This window comes from Micropterus salmoides, unplaced genomic scaffold (assembly GCF_014851395.1).
Source record: "Micropterus salmoides isolate LMB-PRFRI ecotype aquatic unplaced genomic scaffold, ASM1485139v1 Ms_hic_scaffold_2910, whole genome shotgun sequence".
Classification (NCBI taxonomy): domain Eukaryota; kingdom Metazoa; phylum Chordata; class Actinopteri; order Centrarchiformes; family Centrarchidae; genus Micropterus; species Micropterus salmoides.
This window is the reverse complement of record NW_024042163.1, coordinates 4631-25133: the sequence shown is the minus strand read 5'-3', so window position 1 is coordinate 25133 and position 20503 is coordinate 4631. Positions and strand designations below refer to the sequence as shown.

General features: G+C 41.2%; 1 long non-coding RNA gene across 1 annotated transcript; it reads left to right on the top strand.

The window, feature by feature from the left end:
• The first annotated feature begins 203 nt into the window (after window positions 1–203).
• Window positions 204–20113, top strand: LOC119882107. The gene is made up of 2 exons (XR_005440460.1): window positions 204–276; window positions 19802–20113. It is a non-coding gene; the product is annotated as an uncharacterized LOC119882107 (long non-coding RNA).
• The last annotated feature ends 390 nt before the right edge of the window (window positions 20114–20503 follow it).

The following is a 20503-nucleotide window of genomic DNA, read 5'->3' as shown; positions in this document are numbered from 1 at the left end:
ATGCCTCAGTTCATGTTAATACCTCTGTATCCTGTTCTTCCATCAGCCTTTCTCAGCATGCCAGCATATTATGGAGGAACTGATACTGGGAGGAGAAACATGACCCTCTGCATCCACACCAATACCCATCTGTAAGGAATGTGAAACCTGTGCTGTCCTAGTAATTAATGCTTGGTTTTGTTTTCTTCTTGTTTTTCAGGATTCTCTGGACTCTGCAGCAGGTGTTTTTCTAGTTGGATTTTAGCCCACTGACATTCTCCCACAGCCATGGAATCGGTATGTTGACTAATAACATCTTTTTGAAACTATAACCAGCAGACTTGATGACTTGACTCTGTCCTTTTAAAAGCTGCTTTCATTGGAACACTATTACTAAAGCACTTGTTTCTTAAAAATATGTTTTTTTGGCTTTTTTGTGGTCTATCTGTTTGTGCTGGCATCAAAATACATGGTATGCGGTACTTTATGGTGTGTGTATGTGTGGGCATTCTTATGAATACATGCGTTCATAATTTTACTATATAAGGAATATTGGCCCCTCATTTTTTGCTTTGTGGAATGGAGTTTATGGTCGTGTCAACCATGTGACATGTGAAAACATGTATTTTGAATTGCATATTTGTTAATTGTTTAGCTCAGCGAATGACATCATTACAATAATGGAACATCAGATAGCTCAGTATTTCTTGTTTAACCAAACAACCAATGTAGTGGGTTATTTTTCTCTTTCTTTTTGAAGTGTGACGAAAGACTCTGTGCTTGAGCGTACTCGTATACATATGTGTTTAAATACTACAAGCATCAGGCTCTACCCTTTATTGTTAGTCATGCAGGAGACTGTGTGTGCAGGAGTTGCTTGTACCAACAGGCAGGCTGAAAGCACAGCAGCATTGAACTCTATCCACTGGAATGCATCTATTAAGAACAAGGCTTAGTGCATGCCTAACCTCTGCTTTCCTGTCCCTTTGTCAGAGGCTGTGTCTATGTCTGTGCGCACACGTGTGTGTGTGTTAGACTGTGAAAAGTAGGTCACAGCTTCTGTAATGCAGAACTAACATGTGTCCAACAAAAGCCCTCCATTACCCCATCTCTGTCTCACTCACACATGCACTGCAGATGCTAAAATGCATATTCCTGTCAGTGAAAGCTTTGATCAGAAATTCTAGATTATGAATGTCCACATTAACTGTACATCTTAATGTCACACTAGTTAACAATGTAGTGCAAAAGCAGTGCAAGCAAAGTTCCACACCAATCTAACTACTGTCAAAGTATTCAAGCCACAGCTTAATAAAGGACAGTTGTTCAAATTTCTGTCAAGAAACACGCAGATTTTACCTGATTGTTGCTATCATGGATTGCATTCATTGCAAAGGTGTGTCAATATATCCGAGCAAGTTAACTTTCATATACATTAAACAAGCAAACAACGCTGCTGTTTCCTTGAATGTATAAATTGTGTAAATAGCAAACACATTTTCTGGTTTAAAAGCTGTGGACCAATGATTTGTCGTCTTTACCAACTGAAAAACGACAAAAATATGACACATCTACATTTTTTAAGTTGTAAATGTGCAAAACAATTGACCAAGAATAATAAAAGACCTGCACCACTTATGTATTTTTCAATATGCATAGATTAAAATGTGTGCTAGCTATCCCCTATAGCAACACATGGCCTGTCTGTATCATATTTATGCAGGCAGCTGTTAGCTATCCGGCATGGGCAGACTGAGTAAAGTAGAATCCACACACCGTTCAGTCTATTTGCACGGCTTGACATCTCGTAGCCAGAGTTGACATCTCTTTAGCCAACACAATTTGAGCTCAGATCAGCGTACAACATCTTTTTATCAGTTTTATCCCTCTCATAGAAGCAATCATTAGATTGGTTATGAAATAGCCCCAGTCGGCTTACCATCTCAGGTCACGATAGTCCTGTAAACTGCAGCCGGTTTGTAAACACTAACTGTTTATTCATGCCACAGCTTTACGGGAATGTCATGACTCAAGCCTGCTAATATAGCCAGCTTGGGCACGTTTTCTGAGAAAAGGTTGATCTTGGGATTTTAAGAATAGATATTGGATCATTGAAACACATTTTTTCAAACTAGCCTTAACAAACAGCTGCAACACCAGCTCATCCCCTTCTTCTTCTGCACAAATTCATCTCCATCCCGCTTTTTCGCTGACCCTCTTCCACTCCTCCCATCCGCCTCTCTTGTGTCTGTGTGCCTGTGGCTGTGCACCAGCAAGAGCTGCTACTGTTTACCTCTCCGAGCTGCCTATATCTGCTTACTGTCAGTGGAAACCAAGGAAACTGATCACAAAGCTTATTATGGTGCCAGGAGTGGAATACATGCTGTGTACGTGTGTGCCTATGGGGGCTGGATACACACAAACCCTCTGCCACTCTCCTCCTCCCTTTCCTCATGTGATACCAGTCACATGCTTTCCAGGCAAGCAGCTAAGTAAATCAGAATCAGACTTTTATTTTTAACTGCTTTAAATCCTCCATCTCTAGTCTCCATGGTTGGCAGAACTGGCCGAGGTGCCTGTTGATCACTTGTCCTTTTCTTCACTGTGTGTTTCTCTTTCACTATGTACTCGTGCCACTTCCCCTCAGCCTCATTAAGCTCATGCCATATCTGACTACCTGCGTCCCTATCTTGGTTTTTATGTGGGTTTGACAGTGCTCTGCTTTGGCATGAAAGCGTGAATATAGAGCCACTACAATGTACCAGTCTAGTAGATATTCACACGTATATTCTTCTATGCTCTATTACTGAAACGCTTGAATAAGACAATGTAGAGCAGAAGCTGTTGCATAATAAGCATTAACTTTTTATAACAACTGAATAAAGAGGTCCTACCACACTAGACAAGAGCATTTGCACCAGCTGCTTTATTGAATCATAAATATAAAATCAACATTGCAAATGTGACAACCGTGTGTAGCACATAGAAAAAATATACATATCTGCTATAAATGTACAGTTTAGCAGTGATGTATTTGGAACCACAATGTCAGGCCTTGTGTGAACTTTGACCTCTGTTTATTTACATGTAGTTCTATCTCTTAATCTAGTATGAGTAGCCAGAGTGTGTTGATTGTGTCATTATCGCATGTCATACACAGGCTTTTTGTATGAAAGCGGTGTCTCCTCTGTATGCTGTAGCCAGTCATCAACAGTGCTGATATCATTCTGACTGTTATCTTTCAGCAGAGGAGCTGAGAGGGGAAGTGTCTGTGTGTTCTATTTGGTGCAGATGAAAGGCTAAAATTCTTGTAATCACACCTTCTCCACTGGTTTCCTCACAACTTCCCTTCTATCTCTTCTGCCTCCAAAGCAGGGCTTGTTCTTCAGTGGGGATTAGTGTGTGCAGCAGCTCTGAACAGGGAAGTGGGCCCTGCCAGTCACATTACATAACTCACCTCCGCTAGTGCGGCTCGGCCTGGCCCGGCTGGAGAGACTACTATAGAGGCTTTGTTTTCCCAGCCTTCCCTTCTTCCTCCCCTCTGCTGCTCCTCCTCCTCCCCCTCAGGCAGGCTGCATACTGATGTCGTATAGAAGGAGTCTGTTTGCAATGAACAGGCTAGGCACTGTGGCATGGAGTGTGGAGAAATACGCTAATAGCAAGCTGAATGGCAGGGAGTTCACATCTTAGGCAGAGGAATTTGAGGTTTCCCGTAAGTCGTACAGTTTCAGGGAGATAGGAAGCAAGGAAATGCAGTACTATGCATTACTGCTTGCCCATGGGGTTCCACATCAGCATGCTCTGGAGACACAGAAGGTCAGAGTTCATTTGAGGAGAGTTAGAGCTCTGTGTCACATTTCTCAAGGTTCACAGGTTGTGAGATGGTTTGTAAGGATTCCTTAATTCTGTGTTTTTGTGCAGTTGTCCTGTGCAATCGAACACACACACACACACACACACACACACACACACACACACACACACACACACACACACACACACACACACTCTTCCCCACCTAGCCGTCTGCCACTGCTAGAAGGAAGGAAAAAGGGAGGCGAGTGTGCTCTGTGTAATAGAGGTTCAGACCAGTTAGGGCTCTGTGTGTATCTTCCAGCTTTGAGCCCAAGGCTTACTTTTTATTTTTGTGTTTTTCTGTCTTAGGCGTTGTCGAATTTAACTGTTGAGAGGAGTTCAGTAGTGAAATGATAAAGACAGAAGGTAACTCGGCACCAGAAGACACTTGCCTGTCACAAACTAACATGATGCTGCAACAGTTAATGTAGTTCATACTGCATTTTTGCACAGTAAATTAGGTTGGGTATTTCTCTCGTTTATTATTCTGAAGGGTTTTGGTTATTTATATCTGTGCAAAGGTAATAATATATGTACAAGGGTCAGACAAGTCATCTATCATTGCAAAACCTATTGGCAAGTATTTGCGTAGAAATAAAATGGCCAATAAATGTCAATACTAGAAACATTTCATTCACACGAAAGTCCCTCCGGCTGTCTAAAAATAAATAAAACTAGAACTGCAAGCAGTTGTGCTTGTTTAGTTGCCCAGCGCAAGCTGCCCCCCTGGCCCCGCAAGTCGGCCCGGGCGCCCCACCTTGGCTCGGGGGGCCCGTGGAGAATAAATGAGCAGATTTATAAATGAAAGGGTCTTGCAGTTATGGAGATCTGAAATGAATGTATGTCTATGGGAGTGTTATTTGATTTCCAATTAATAGCGCCACAGCCCCTCGGGAGGGCGTGCCAGATAAGATCCCCGAGTTTGGTGCATATCGGCCATTCCAAACGATCTGACGTGACATCCTGGTTTTAGCGTTTGCGCAAATATTTGTTAGCTTATAATTCGGACGTTTTTTGTTCCCTCTATAAACATTTAATGGCTCGGCCAAGAGATGGTCTGTGCCAAGTTTCGTGCCAATCGGACTTGTGGCTTCAGAGGAGTTACTTAAAATAGGTTTTTCAGTTTTCCTGACTTATCAAAATGAAAACATCAATGCACAGAGGCGTGTGTTATAACATCGTAATCGGCAGAATCCCCCAAACACGTAGGCATCTTTGGTTAATGAATGTGAGATGTAGTGGCGCGTAATTCTGAGGCAAAATGTGCCTTGGTTCAAAATCCCGTTGTAATGAATGGAATTTTCCGACGGTATTTGAGCTTCCACTATAGTACCACCTTTTGGCCGAATTGCAATTTTTCAGGTGTCATTAGGCCCCCATGGAGAACAATAGCTCCAAATTTGGTATCAATCAGACTTGTGGTTGTAGAGATATAAAATGCATGTAAGTCAATGGGATTTTTTTTTGATGTCTTTAATCTGCAATAACAGCGCCACCTATGGGCATATTTGGGTCAACCTTGGTGCCTGTAGTGAGGGGACCATGCTGAACAATTCGGTTCAATATTCATGTCAATGTGACTTGTGGTTATAGAAGAACAATTTTTGGGGGTTGAATAACGCCACCTAGGGGTGAGTTCCACCAAATTTTGCACAACCGCGATGTCTTGCATTCGCGGGTTCCCTGCCCACTCGGGCTGGGAACCCTAAGAATACATACAAATTGTAGTATCTGTGCACAGCCATGAACACAGGATGTTGGTTGGCTTTCATCGAGATTTTTTTTTTTTTTGCTCTTGCTGGGAGGTCATGGTTGTTTCCCGATCACTGTTTTCCACAAGCTTAAGTACATGTTAATACACGCACTCACAAACAGGATCTGTACCTGGTGGTTAGACTGATTTAGACTCACTGCTGCTTTATAACGTTGGTGGTCTATGAATTGCCATGTATTCTACTAACCACTTATTCTCTCATCAACTGGAACCCTGTATTTTAGAAAAAAATACAGTCACATGTCACAGTCTCCTTATTCAGTCATATCCGCTACCGTCTCTTCTTGTAATTCTGATTCATCTTAAACATCACTTCGGTATATACAGCAGCTTTTATTTTATTTATTTTTATTCAGTGTGGCTCAGCCATGTGATTAATTTATCTTCACATTTTTCTTGTCATGCACTTGTTATAAGTAATAAAATACAGATTGGGTCAGTATAGTTAAATTCTTCAATATACAAACCCCAAACATTCCCACAACGTGATAACATCATTTCGATATATCATTATCATTATTATATAATATTGTGCTGAAATTGATGAATGTTATTCCTTAACCCTACACTTAATTTTGGTGAACTATAATATAGTTTATTCTATAGGTGTAGTGGTGCTGCTTCGTTGTCACTTTTGATAAGAGCTTCATCCAAATACTACAAATGTAAAAGTGGTGACAGTCAAGCACTGCGCATCTCGACTTTACATTTGTATACCATCTTGGCTTCATCTCGTGCATTTGGAGACGAGCTTGACTGTGCTTTCAGTGTGTCAGCCATGAGCCAAGTTCCCATCAAAGAGTAGTTGCTACACCAAAGACTGTTTAGATGTAACAGCTAATTTTAGAGCTGCTAGGCCGTTGTCCAAGGTGGGGGAGGATAAGATAACATTAAAGAAGCCCTCCCTTCTCACACGGTTTGGTTTTGTTTGTCCATCCAATAACATCCAACAGGCCTCATCCAGCTCCTGTGGATGGTGTGCACTGATACAAATGTTGGGGTTGTTGATAGTGTGTACAAATACAAATCTTATTCATGTTTTCCAGCTCTCAACATGTCCCTATTGCTCCTAGAATCACAAACAAGGACACATACTTTCACAGATCTGTCAATATAGTTTGCTAGAATACATGTATCTTTGGCATTTGTAATACCATGTATGTAACTAAAAAAAATGACTGTGCAGAAGTACAGTGCGCCAAATGAAAATAAACCATCTGCTTTAAGGTGTTCCAAAGTTTTGAATATTGGCATGTTTAGTTTAAGGTTATATATTTTAATGAAGTTGACTGCAAAGCATCTCATCATTCCTTCTTTCTTGCTAATACCTCCATCTACCCAGGACAAAACTGAAGACAGTAGACAGATAAAACAAAGGGACACATATTTTATGTCTCCACATCAGTGTGTAAGAGCTCGCCCTGGATTAGCAGCTATAGTTTGAATTGATAAACTTAACCGTATGTTTGATTGTGTCGAGTTTCTGCAGGAAAACCTTTTTGTTGTATGAGAGTGCAATGCTATTGAATGGGTCTCTATTTCTAGGAAAGCAGTCAAACCACGCATTAAAGGTTGAATGAGTACAGAGAGCAGCTAAGATCCCTACTCTACTGTTTCTAGCCATAATGGTAACAATAATGGACTGATTTGTTTATGTCAGAAAGGCATCTGGTTTCAGGAAATTCAGCCCTGAATGGGCTTGGGTATGTTATTCATTCATTCATTTATTTATTTATTTTCTGCCAGTGATCTGAATTCCATCAATTTGAAGGCAGGCATGCACACATATACAAACAGACCTATGAAACACGCGGTTACGCAATCAAGTTAACCTGCACAACTCATCAAACCTATACATAGGCCATGTGGAAAAGCGGTCCATGTCTGGCCCCACTCTCCTGTCCTGATCACAGCCACAGAGCAGTGACCTTGGTTTCAAGTAGCTGTACTCTGTTAGAAAGCCAACACCTCTCCTGGGATGGGCTGACCTTGTTGTCTGACATACTGTAAGTCTGCACGCCCCTCTCTCTGTCTCTCGCTCTCTCTCTCTCGCTTGCTAATTCACTCACGCACACCTCAGCGGCCTAAACAAGTCCTTCTGTGTTAACTTCGCCATTGCAAATCTAGTACAGTATAGACGCAGGTCTCTTTGTTGTGTTGTTTAAATACAAAGGTGCACTAACCATGAGGGTTCAGCAGATTTGGGCCTCTCCCTAGCCAGGTGTTCCTTCATCAGACATCTCCTCCTCTCAGTGACAACATACTCCTTTATGAGGGTGTAGCAGCAGTACACACTCTTGTCCCCCTCCCTTTATGTTCGTGCCTTTGATTCCCTGCAGCTGTCCAGCTGTGCACAGAACATGAATTGGTCCAGGCATGTATATTCATGTCATCGAAGGCCCATAATTGAAATGGTGTTCATGTGCTGAGACTTTTTGCTCTCTCACTTGATTTTTTGTACGTATAGGCCAGGGGTCATGTGTGGGAAGTAGAAAGCAAAAATTAGAAGTGTATAACGTTCAGTGTTTACATGAATTCTGTGTGATTATAATCAGAGAAAGAATTCTCAAGTTATTGCAACTGTTATGTAAACACTGCAAACAGGTTGTTGTATATTATTGTAAGGTCATTGTAGGTTACAGGTTGTTGTATATTATTGTAAGGTCACTATCAGAGTAAGTGAGCTGGGATGCTTAGTCTTTCAATTTACCCACGCTATCTTACACACTTATCAGTCAGTGGAATGTAAGTGTGGTGAAACTTGTCCTTCCGTCTAATCCACATTGAACGTCCATAAATGCCTTTACTGTCCTCTTTTTTAAAACTTTTTAATCATTGAAAGAAGCTAAATGTCATTGGAGATAAACCAGAAATGCTTCTTTAGCCTCTAGACTTCTGAATGGGCGGGCCAGTGTACATGTTTGACTGACAGCTGAGCCTGCAGTGGCGGAGATCCAATAAACACACAGTAAACAAGCTGCCCCTGGTAACTGTAGCTTACCAGCCAAGGGCAGATATCAAAAGATGACCAACACAATTTCACATCTGAGAGGAACTTTTAAGATGTGTAGGTATTTGTTAAGCTGTTCAAAATCTTACAGCTGACTAGCAAACTAGCTATATGTCCTGCAAGATGAAGTTAGCAGATGTACTTTCCCTGCGGGATGTCTGTTTGCTAGCTCATTTAGCAAGCCAAGGTGAAACACAAGATATGTGTTCATGCTTTTAGATAAGGAGACGGTGGCTCAAAAGGAAATGTGTGCTGTAGTTTACATTCTGTGTGTCCAAGTCACAGGCTGCTTTCTTGCGGTCAGTGTTATCCCTATGGCAATGACTGTGGTCACAGACAGACAGCAGGCACCTTCATTAGACTGAAAAAATAAGTCTCCCTTCCAGGTAATGATGACTGAACATATATAGAGCATGTCTGTATCGTGTAGCAAATAAAATGCAGACAACCACAATTCTTTCTCCAGATTTACACTGGTAAGTAATAAAAAGTATTAACCAACTCATACACCCTTTTTCTATCAAGACAGTGTTTCCCACAGAAGCTATATTCTAATGTTAACATTGCTATCATTATTAGCTAGGGCTGGACCCGAATATTCGAATATTTGACCGTTGGGATTTTCAATTAAGAGATTCGATTATTAATGGGTTTTTTCGCGTGCCTGACCTCCGCCAACAGCAGTGAACGTAACGCTCCAGTTCACATCAAAGGGAAAACGAAATGAAGCTCTCAGCTGTGTGTGAGCACTTTAAACTGAGTGATGATAGCAGTAGTGTGGATGTTATGGTGTTTATTAATTTTACAATTGCTTAATTTCATTACAGATCAAAACAGTCAAATTTCCTACATTTTAAAATTAATCAGTAAACTGTAGGCTTGAAACAAACAAACAACAACATAATGAATGCATTTAAATAAGCCTAATTATATTAGGCCGATTGTAGAAGAAGAGCATTTAGTCGCTATAATTAAAGTTAAAAGTGAATTTTGCATAATAACATGTTAGATTTAGTTCCACTACCGAAAATACGCTCATCCCGTGCGCTCTCCGCCTGGACCCCCGACCGGCTAAACTATTCCCGGATTCTGCTCTGCACCTGCTCGGATCAGACTCTCTCACTCTTGACTGTCAGCTACGGTTCCCCTTGATCTGTACAGCAGCCCCCAACCCGGTTCGGCACACATCTATTTTCACTCTGCCTCGCTCTTCCACTGCTCAATATCCGATCCTTTTAAACAATCGTCATAACGGGACCACTGAGCGGGGGGCGAAGCTTTGATTATTCGCTCTTAATTACTATCGAGCTCAAAAAATTACATTCGGGCCAGCTCCATTATTAGTTAGGCCCCTTAAATGCTTGCTAATAATTTTTTTGAAGGTGGATGTCCGACATTGAAAGCGATGTGCTCTACAGATTTGTGCAGCGGTGTTCATGATACTAACCATTCATCAACACCAGATGGATTCATGAATCTTCTCTGCGTGGAAAAGCTGGCAACAATCCGTACTCCAGCGAACTATCATGTTTCTATTCAGACTGTGCACGGAGAAGAGGGGCTATTTACAGACGTGACGGTTGTCAATAGGTGTGTACGAGAAGACTGCAGCTGATTTTCACCGACTGATAGTCAAACGTGATCTGCAGGCGACTGCAGGGGCGGGGAATAAAAACACTGCAGTCAAGTCGGACACATTCTACCTCTCGTAGATTGCGTGAGCTTAGAACAGTGACTGATCTCTGATCAGGCAAAAGGTGGTTCCAACCTGGTACAGCTGGAGAAAAGGAACTGCGCTCGCCAGACGCAGAAAATTTCAGCCGCCCTGCTCCCTCGAACTTTTAATGTCGAGCGATTTGATGACGTTTTGCAGTGCTGGCAAAAGTCGTACAAAATTTCTAACCAGCATGCATTATGTTAAGTCAGTGCTCCAATATGTGGCGGTCAGCGATGATATTGTGGCAAGCCGCCACAAAAAAGTTAATTTATTGGAAACCCTGCAAGAGTAATCTTTTTTGTGTGTGACATCATCACAGTAAACATACATATTTGAAATATGATTATATCTGAACCATTTCTTCTAGAATTTATCAATCCAAGGAGGAAAATGGGCGCTTTTGTATAGTAAAATGCTAAAGACATTCTTAAGTGTTTATTTAAATTTATTGGTCAGGTCTTTGGCTCAGGGCATGAGTATCTTGTTGAAGGCCATCTTGAAAACTGCAAAAACCTTTCCCTCTTAAAAAATAAATAAAATAAAAAAACTCAAACCTGTCAGCATTGTGGTTGATGTGTGCAGTACAGTTGTGTGTATGTGTTTATACTTTGCATCAGGCTGCAGGCTGTGTAAAAACTGGGCTGGGGCCAGCAGCCAGCCAGGAGGACAGACGAGGAAGCAGATGGATCTGTTTGGACTTAACCCTTCCCACGCCACTTCATCCTCCTGGCCCTCCTCTTCCAACTTGCACGCCTCTCTGCAGAGTAGAAGGAAGGGAGCTGTGTGTGTGTGTGTGTGTTAGAGAGACTTGGGGGATGGGAGGTACATGTAATGCTACTAGTACCAAACAGAGAAAGCAGGAAGACAGACAGAATACAGAGAGAGAGAGAGACTTTACCTTTGCAGACCTTCCCTTACAAACCCTGTGTGTGCTGAACTGTGCTGACATATGGCTGCTGCCTCCATGTTGGAGCTCCTGGTTTGCTCTGTTCGTCTGCTGTCTCTCTTCAGCTCTTTTCCTCCTATGGTACACTTCTGCTGTCGGCTCTCACGGCCAAACCTGCACTTTGCTTGTTTGTCCCAGGAATGCCTTCCCTTTTCTGGAATATAGAGTCACCACACCCTGCAATATCCACTGGCTGTCTCCTGACAGTTTTAGCCATTCAAGCTCCTACTTTCTTGCTCTGGCTGTCTTTCAGTGGTAGAGGTTTCACCTGAAACATATAATTGCTGTTGCTTCCATGGTCAACCCTTTTGCCACAGAGAGACTTCATCACTAAATGCAGTACACTTTTATGGCTTTTTTAGACATCAGTATGCAGTAGTACTCTTGTGCTCAGAGGTGGTTTGACTGTGAGAATGCTGCTCAGCCAATTGACCCTTTGCTAAGCCCCGCCCCCTTAGTTACTGTTGCTAAGTCCGACAAACTGTTGGCGCTGCCACTGTCTATTACTGTACCCCCCCCGGAGAAATACTGACAAATATGTTGGAAAAAGCGATCTCAGAAAGAAGCAGACAATTTTGCAGTTGCATTATACATTTGAAGGTTGTATTCAGGCTGTCAAACAGACGAGAAAAAAATAAGATAGAAGCTAAAGCCTACCACTCACACAGTACAAGTGAACCACCGCATCCCCCGACGATTGAGACAAAAGACAACGATATGAACGACAACACTTCCTGTAAAGCTGGGTAGGCCTCTATTCATTATTACATTCATTAAAAAGCAGATGAGTAGGGCTTTATTACGTTACATTCAGTAGGAAATTAACTAGCTTTAGCTAACTAACATTACATTAGGAACAATCCACAGCCGAGATTTTTCTGGATTTATTTCAGGTTTTGGAAAGAGAATAAATTGTACTTCTCCTATCAACCTCTCTGGGTAGCGACTGTAATTATTACAAGTGCCCCAGGAACAGCGTTTGACCAGACGAGTCAGCTAAAAAAAGCTGACTCGTTTTGTATTAGAGTCAATGGAACGCAGCCATGAAAGTGTCAGACCTCAGTTAGAGAGAGTGCTATACTGCGCTGTGATTGGCCAGCTGCGTATTTGGGGCGTGGCTTAGCGAAGGGTCAATTGCATGGCCTGGCCAATCTGTCTACAAGCATGCTCAATCAAGGGTTTGCAAGTGATGTTACCTTATTCAGAATTTGCCATTGCATGTTTGCCACAACATTTAGCATCTGCTTTCGGAAAGAAAACCTCGTCACAAAGGATGTGAATACTTAAAAAGCTGGTGTACATTGAATTGCACAGACAAAGCAATACAGGGCTTCAACGTTAAACTTTTTTGCAATTGGTCCCACCGGGCCAGTGGTTTTGAAACTTACTGGCCCGAAGACAATTTTATACTGTCCCTGCCTCTAAAAGTTATTTATCAGTGTTACAACAAAACCAAAGACTTAGTTATGTCATTTTGTTGACATGTTTAATCGTTTATTAAATACATCCTGGATATAAAAGAAACTAAACTAAGTTCAGTTAAAATTATAAAAAAAAATAAAAGGTTAAAAATGCAATTTATTTTTAAAACAAAACATACTAACAGACTCAAACATGATGTGCTCTCTCTCCTGCTGACAGCCAATTAATAAAAAAAAAAATGTATTCACCTCTTTCGCCATGGTAGCGACATGTCAATCACAAGGTAGTCCCGCCCTAAAGCATACACTGCTTTCTGGTCTATTTCCCCCCTAAATAAGACCAAAATTCACTGTTCACATTGTGTTGAAGAAGACTTTAAACTAGCGACTGAGAGCATAAACTCATTAGGAAAGTGTTTACTGAGGTAATAAATCAGCTGAGAAGTAGGGTAATTTTACCATTATTTCTAATGGGACCGGACTTCTTTTTCCAGCCAGCAGACTCGCCACCTGCTGGCTGGTAGAGGGAATGCAGGTTTCCGTCTGCATGGTTTCACTTTACGTCGTTATTTGACCCAGAGGTTGACGCTTGATTAAGATTAGAGAAATAACATTTGACAACCACTCGTCACGTCACCTCTTGATTGGCCAGCAGTGCACACCGAGATCTGCAAAACAACTGCAGGATGTTGAGTTTCTAATGTTGTTATTTATTTTTATTTTTTTGAGTTGCTGGTTCAACAGTCCGAACGTTACTTTTCACTGACCCCAGGCCATCGGGCCACCGTTATTGTCGAGCCCTGCAATACTTCGAATGGGCTGTTAATGATAACTAAACAAGCAGTTTTCTATTTCAAACATGCAAAAAGGTTATCATTGTAAGCCCTTTGATGAGAATGTGTCTTTGAAATAAGACCAGATGTTTATATGCTCTGTCAGGTGCTGCGTAACTTTCTGGGTGTTACAGTAAATATATATACACATGTGTCAGAAAACCCTTTTTCTGGCAACATTAATTGCCCACAAACCACTGGCTGCAACCACCACTTGGTTTGGTTTTGCTACTCAGTGGTGTTTAAGGCCAGGGGTCACGTGAAAATATGATGTGTGTGCGTGTCCTCTGTTTGAGTCATTTGAGAGTCACAGATTTGGTGGAGGAATGTAGGGTACCGCTTTAATGGTAAATCAATGGTTTGCTGAGTAAAGTTTTCAGAAGACACCCTCCTTGCTCTCCCTGCTAACCAGCAGACTGTAAATAGAAAATCCAGAGGGAAGATCAATACCAACTCTGCCTGTTGATGAGGAGGGAAGCTCACTGTGTGAAAGAGTGTAGAAGAGATGCACAGCATGTTATGTAGAGTAGAGGTCCTCAAATGGTATCCAAAAACCTTCCACCACGTTTTCTCTATAAAGCTGTCCTCCAGATCTTTGAGGATGGCAGAAATATACTGACTGGAATCTTCGTTCTCTTCATAACATACTGGCCGCTCTCTTCCACCTCTCTTAGGAAGAGAGAGCAGCTGTAGGCCAGTGAAATGATGTCACCTATTGCTATATGGTAACAATAGGTTTAGTTCCCCTTTCCATCTCTTCCTACCACCACAACCAACTCTCTACAACTCACTACTATGCCTCCCCTCTGCAGTCTATCAACAGAAGTGAGAGCTGAATGTGGCATGGGGGTGGGTGGCAGGACATCCATCTGTGGCCCTCTCTAGCCCTCTCTGGGCTCCACTCCTTCAGCCTTATTGTTCTCAGAGATGTAGATAACCATAACAGAAGGACAACAGGAGAACCATAGTAGAGAAAGGGGCAAAGGGGGGGATGCATCGAGGAGCTTTTGTTTAAAAAAGTGTCAGGTTTGTAGTGTGTGTGTGTGTGTGTGTGTGTGTGTTTTTATGGGGTTGTTGGTGGGGGATGGGAAGAAGGTTTTTGTGGAGTTGGCTAGTTAAGTTCACATTCCTTCGGTTTCCACTTCTTATCTCCTTCTACTGATGCCAACCACAAGACCCCAGGAAGGATTGTGTTCTGCTGTTCTTACATAGTGATTATCAGAACTTTGTTTTGTTTATTTAAAGCTCATTTTAAGGCGCTGTGTGTCTCACACTTCATTTTGTGACCTTTGGCCAAAACTTTGTGGCACTGCATTGACCGCTTCACAAGCCTGAAAATTTTAGGAGTATCAGCATGCAACTCCCTGAGGCCCTTGGCAAGATTCTATATAAAGGGGCTCTCGTACCTGATCTGGGCCCGCCTACCTGATCTGTGAGGATAGTTTATCTTCTCATCAAAGGAGGGAGTCGGGGCCCTGCGTAACTTGCACAGTGAGTATATAGGGCAATGCGCACATACACACACTGATTGTCACTTCCTCCTGGTGTTTCACATTATAAACGATAATGACTTTTTTTTAAAGAGGGGGCAAACCTAACTGATTGACTTTTCCCAGATCTAATGGTGTTTGTTCCTCCCCAGTGGACTTCTTTAGCAAGTTTAGTCTTTAAGTTTTTGAGGCGTTGTTTATTTATAATCTGCTTTAGCTTTTCCAACTTTTTGAACACAGGTGTTATAATAATAATGGTCCAGAATAATGTGAAATTGCACATTTTTTTATTAGAAAACATCAAAGCTTCTTAGGGGAGGACCCCAACCCCATGAAGCACACACAGACCATCGGGCAGTTTGGCGATAGTACTAGCATGGTTGCTGAGAAAACAGGTTTCCCCACATGGCACATCAGATGCCAGCAGATGACCTTTCAGTAGCCTTAGAGTGTGCTAGGTTTGCATGTCTTTTTTTGATTTTGAGTTCATTTGTTTCCGCTGCACTGACGCCTGCCAAGCTCCCACAGCATCTCTGTTGTACAGCACTTGCCAGCTCTGACACCACCTCTCCTGTTTGACTTGGCCTCAGAGTCAGAAATGCAAAGATTGCATTTTTGAGAAGAATCCCTCAGTGCTCTCGGTTTGTGTAACTGAGTGAAGATGTTGATGTACCAGCAGTTCTAGAGACCTAGAGGACCCAGTCATATTGATATGCTTCATAAACTTCAAACATTTGATCTATTGACAGGCATTGATGTCGTTTATGCATTTGTGATTTTTGCATTATTTCCTATTTAATTGAATTTTGGCGATTTTATAAGGAGACAAAATAAGGAGAAAAATGTACAGATGACTAAACAAGCAGTACACATGAAAATTGTAAGGGTGAATCATGGCATATTTAATGTTCCCATGTGTTTGACCGTGAGCCTTGCAAGACTAAAAAAAGTGGATTATTCAGTTAAAATTTGTTGGCAAAATTTTCCAATGTCTTGGCAATGTCTTCCAGAACCTCCCACTCTTCATTATTCAACATTTGCTCCAGTTGTGGAGGGTTATATTTAGAAGTGTTGTTGGGGAAACAACACACAATTTATACCAAATGTAGTCAGCAGCTTATTCCTCTGATTCGAATGTATTACAGCTCGTGACATTTAAAACATTATAGACCACAAACCTTTGTCTTAATTACTCCTGTCCTGTCATCGTTTATGTCAGTTCCCTTGACTCATCCTCATCCCTTGTCTCAATTTTCCCTTGCTGTCTGTTTCCTCCTTCACCTCTACATACACATTCAGCATTCATTTAAACAGCCCATTTATTTGTCCATTAAAATATGATGCCATTATTATTCGCTTCCTTGGAGTGTTCACTTCCAGCATCTTCAGTTTGAAATGTCCATATGTTTCTCTTATTGCTGTCTTTACCTGCTGTTATGCACCTGATTCTCACTACGATGGCACAGGAATGCATAACTGTCTTGCTCATTACCTACCTACCTCCAGTGTATTATCATTTTCCTGTCTTTGCCTTGCTGGGTTAATGTGGTCTGATACCATTACAACATGGATGCATAATGACATCCCAAACCTGTCCCAAGCAGGTGCATTTCATTTCTGTCCGCTTGTGAAATTAGCAAATAAGAGTCAACACAAAACTTTGTCTTGGAGCATGCGCACATAGTTAGCGAAAATGTATTCTCACAGCTTCAGAATAAAACCATTCTTGATGTTTTGAAGGGACATATCAGGCAGTGCAACAGTGTGGCTCCCCTATTTGTTTCTATAGGTTTTTGATGACAATGGAGTTCTATGGCACAAAGGCATGTGCTGTATCAGGCTGGGAGTACACAGAAAACACTTGTTAGCAGGATAAATTCATTGTTGGTTTTGGTCACACAAATATTTCCAACGTTAGCCTTTGACCAATGCAAAGAGCGATTCCTGTGCTGCTGCACTTAGACCATTGATCAAATCACTATTTCATGCTCCCAAAGTTGACTCTAAAAACATAAATGCAGGTTAATGAGAACATCTGTATCGTGTGATTGACTTCAGCATTCAGAAAGCTGGAGGCAACAGAATGTTGGTTTCTTCATATACGTGTTACACAGCACGCTGCCAGGTCTGTAACTTTAACTTTTAACTGTAACATTTGTCATCACTTCTGCAGAGCGTTGTTTTTCCTTCCACATCACAATGTAAAGCTGGCATTTTGAGGTTATTTTCAAAAAAGCACCATGATGGGTGTGAAAACATATTCTTAGTGCAAATAGAAGGGCAGAACTTGGAGAAAAAGATGCCTCTTCAGTGTTTGCAGGCTTAGTGTGGACATGGCCTTTACTGGCAGTTGTGGGCATCGGCCCCTTGTAATATGATGTTCCATTAGATTGCATCAGCCAGATTTAGAGCTTGTGTTTTTCGCTTTCTGCATCAGTTTTTTCTTCCCTCTGTCCTTAGTTGTTGGTAAATTGGAGGGCTTGGGTCTAGACTGAGCTGCATAAAGCATTGGTCTTATGTTGTGTCAGAACGTCCTGATCAACCAATTAATAAACGGTTGCGCAAATGTTTGAAAAAATCAAGTACTATGTATTTAAAGCAAATTTGTTAAGGCCCAGTTTCTCTGCCACAGATTGCAGGATTTTTTTTCATGGCCAGAAGGGAGAGTGACTCACACTCATCCGCCCTCACATTCAGAGAGTGTGAGTGCTTATGAGGAGCAAGCGGCTTGTTTGTGTGACAGTGATGTGTTCAGATAAGACATCAGAGGTGTGGTGACTGTCTATTTTCTGTCCTGCATCTTTATCTGCTGCTCCTGGACACGCACAACTCACCCACTGAACACGTTGTGTGGTTGTATTGTATCTTTTATTCAGCAGTAACCTTGCTGCATACTTGGAAACACCAATGTTATTTTGCTTAGTTAAGCCAAATTGGACACACCAAGCTAACATCCAACCTTTCATTTTTCTTCTGTAATAGTTTTTTTTGGTCAATGTTTGTACATTATCCACTTTTATACTATACTATTATATGTTCCTTCTGTCACAATACCAGTCACTACTCATTAGGGCGCAGGTATTTATTATTTTAGTAATCGAGTATTTTACAGATTATTCCATCAATTCATCGAGTAATTGGATGATTCGCTTGGCGCCCCCAGTACCAGGATCAGCTGTGTAACTTATATCACTGTACAGTCCAAACTCACAGACTAACCAATTGAATAACAATAACAACAAAAAGCCCGGTTATACATTTACAACTAAGAATTGTGCCATGCCTTTGCTAGCCTTCATCTCAACCAGCAGTGATTTACGTTAAATGTTAATGTTACCTTGTTTCAGGTCCAATACATTGACTCGATGCGTAGACTGGATGCTTTCTGCTCAGATGCTGAAGCATTGCTGTCGTGCTGTTGTAGTAGGCTAGTTCCGTTTTACAGTAGCCACACTATACAGAGTTGTGATCCCATACTTTGGACAAAGTGTCCAGACCAGAGAAATACAACAGAAAGTCTGTTGTATTTCTCTGGCCTGTCTCTTCTTTGTCCCTCACTGTTTTCTCTATTCCTCCATTTTGCAATCCGTGCTATCAAATCACGTCGTCTTCACTTGTCCAAAGCGTAAGCACGTTGTGCGACAGTTATAATCTTCGCGTGAAACAGTGCACTGTATGTAGTAATACGGATTGCTTTTTAGTAACAGAGTTACTCGAGTTTCAGCCCTCCTGCTCCACACAGCATGTCTCTAGCTCAATGTAACGCAGATACTAGCAGTGAGGAGGGAATGCTAAAACAATGTAAAGAGTGAACAGTTGAAATTTGTTTGTTGTCTTTGGTTCCAACTAGTATTTACTGTAGTGTTTTTGCATTCCGCTTTGCAGCAATCGCTTTGCAGCAATCGCTTTGCAACGGTCTCCCTTACAGCACCCAAAATACCCCAAGACAAAGAGGCAAATCATAATAATACAACTCCTTGGTTTGTATAAATTACAAAATGTATACCCCTTAAAGAGCTGCATGTGCATTACTTATCATACTGTCTAGTCTTTGAATACTTGAAAGGTAAAAATGGTGTTTACTATGTTGGCCCCGGAGATTGTTGCAGTAAAAACTGTATGTTAGCACACTTTACCTTTTTTATAATAGTAATTTTATCATTATTTTTTATACATAATAGCAAATGAGTGTTGTAGGAAATGTGTTTTATGAATACACTCTTGAAGTTGTGTAGGTGTGTGTGTGCATGCATATGTGTTGTCTTAAAGAATGAAAACATAAACTTCAAGGTCCAGATTTTACACTCTTACACTAGTTTGTGTCTGTGTGTTGGTGTTAAACAACTAAAAATGGCAGTTTGGGCAAACTGCCAGCATTGCAAAGCTCATGACGTGTAGTTTTTGTTTAGACTGTGTCTCTGTCTCAGAGGTGTTGATTCAGATCTATGGTGAATATGAAGCTGTCCTTTTGTGTTGTTGAAGTAATGCTTTTCATCTGTTGGAATCGTTGAAAACAAAATTGTAATTCTAACTCACTGTAAGACCGCATTTAAAGCGGAAAACAAAGCTGGCATGTGTCAGTTTGTTTAATTAGTCTCTATGTACCTGCCTTTTGTAAGTAAATTCAAATCTCTTTTGTTATGTGGGGTTTTAGTTCTTCATTCAACCTCTTGCAAATATGTTCACATTGGCAAGTCATTTTAATAAGTCAATTAATTTGAATATAAAATATTTTTTGCCAGGTAGCAGGGCTCACCTTGTCTCTCTGTGCTTCAGTCTCTTCCATCGCTGGAGTTTGCAGGTTACAAATGCTGGCTAAGCTGTTTGTGGCTGTTAGGCTGTCTAGACGAAGCAACATCTCACCTGACCATCCTGAGCATCTGCCCTATGCTCCAGTGAGATGAATACCCTGTGCTTGGCAGGACTATCCCCCATCAGTGGACAACAGCTCACCTAATGGATACTCTGCTCACTCCTTACTTTCATGTTCCACTCAAATCTAATTCAGGGGATTTAGTAAGGAACATAGAAGCCAGAAGCAGTTTTCTGTTTGCAGTGAGTTTGTGAAAAAATAAATAAATAATGATGTGATTATTGAAGAGTCACTATTTCTACCTCCTTAAATGTCTTAAATGCTCTGTCTTTCTCTGTTTTATATCATTCAATATCTTCAGACTTTGTGATTTCTGCCTGTTCCTCGGACAAAATAAGTAATTTAAAAATGTTGCCTTGTCATTAGTATTTTAGAACTTACTCTATTTGTGTAAAATATGATAAATAGATAATAAATAAGGGGAAATCATTGATCATAGTCCCAGCCCTAGCCCTGGTATTTCATTGATACTGGTTAAGAGCAGTACCAGTTTAGCTGTAGAATTAAGTAGAATTGGCGCATCCCTTTTTAAAAAGCTCCCATTAACATTGTAATGTGACTCCCAATTCCAATTTATAAATTCCATGCAATTCCGCTTTGATATG